This window comes from Camponotus floridanus, unplaced genomic scaffold, assembly GCF_003227725.1.
Source record: "Camponotus floridanus strain SB8 unplaced genomic scaffold, Cflo_v7.5 scaffold79, whole genome shotgun sequence".
NCBI classification, from domain to species: Eukaryota; Metazoa; Arthropoda; class Insecta; order Hymenoptera; family Formicidae; genus Camponotus; species Camponotus floridanus.
This window is the reverse complement of record NW_020229848.1, coordinates 815744-817057: the sequence shown is the minus strand read 5'-3', so window position 1 is coordinate 817057 and position 1314 is coordinate 815744. Positions and strand designations below refer to the sequence as shown.

Below are 1314 nucleotides of genomic sequence, written 5' to 3'. Positions count from 1 at the left end.
TCATTAATTTGAATTACTTACTTCAATGATACTTTTAATATTTTTATTGTCCATTTTTGTATTTGTATGGTGTACTTTAATGGTTGTCTTTTAATTAAAAAGGATAAAACGAAAAGAAAATTGCCAACATAATCGCCGTCAGTCTGTAACCACATATTTCATTTGTCCCTAGAAAACAGAAGGTTACACAAGTTGACTAGTAGCCCTCGAGCTGAGTACGGATGTGTGAAGTTGTGTCGGCAGTTACGGCAATTGGAACGCGACTTGTGTCGCCGTGTGCATAAAAGTGTCTAGGGATATCTCAATTGGAAAGCACCCTATATATATATGGCATATATGTGGCATATTTACCGCATTCAGCGGACTCAACAATTGAGCAACATTACTAGATTTTCCGATGTAATTTGATGCTGATTGGTCGGAACTGAAAGTAAAAACCAATCACGTTCAATTGCTATTTAGCGGTTGAATTCGCTGAATGCAATCAATGGCCACATTCAGCGGACTCAACAGTTGGGCAACATTACTAAATTTTCCGATGTAACTCGACGCTAATTGATCGGACCTGAAAGTAGAGACCAATCATATTCGATTGCTACTTAGCGATTGAGTCCGCTGAAGCGGCCAATGGTTGCGTTTAGCAGAAAAAGCTGCTTCGCAACTGTTGTAAAATTCGTGAATCTAATTGGTGTACGCTCTTAGATTCAGTCAAAATTAAGAGCATACACCAATCAGCCCCTTGCACAATGCTAGGCAATAAGCAATAGAAATAAGAAATATAAACTATTTACCAATAAATACGCGGAACAGAAAATATTCGCCAATAGGAAAAGATAATAGATATTATTTCTATTCTTATTGCCTGTTCCCTAGCATTGTGCAAAGGCCTTTACAAAGCAACTTCTTCTGCTGAACGCAGCCAATTCATTTCCTCATTACGTGATGTCTTTTGATCATTGAATAAAGAATACCAGGAAGGAACCATTGAACTATATAACATACTGGAAGCCGCGCTACCATAGAAAGTGGCCGATCCAGCCTGTTAGACAAGGAGGCGCTAAAAGGTGATGTGTTCTTTGTTTCTCTAACGTATTACAGTCGATTCGTCTAAAGTTCTCACACCATAGTAGATGAAACAAAACTGTATGTATGTACTATTTTATCACAATTTTAATTTGAAAAAATGATATTTGAACAAATACGTATTACATTGCACATGCTACATTTCTTTAGACTAATGTTTTCAGCTCAAGTAATATGTAAGACAAGGAAAGCATGACAACTTAGCATCTGTCTCTCTCGGCTCGGGAATAA

At 37.3% G+C, this 1314-nt stretch overlaps 1 long non-coding RNA gene across 1 annotated transcript; it reads left to right on the top strand.

The window, feature by feature from the left end:
• The first annotated feature begins 985 nt into the window (after positions 1-985).
• Positions 986-1314, top strand: LOC112639627. Its single transcript, XR_003123593.1, has 2 exons — positions 986-1147; positions 1234-1314. It is a non-coding gene; the product is annotated as an uncharacterized LOC112639627 (long non-coding RNA).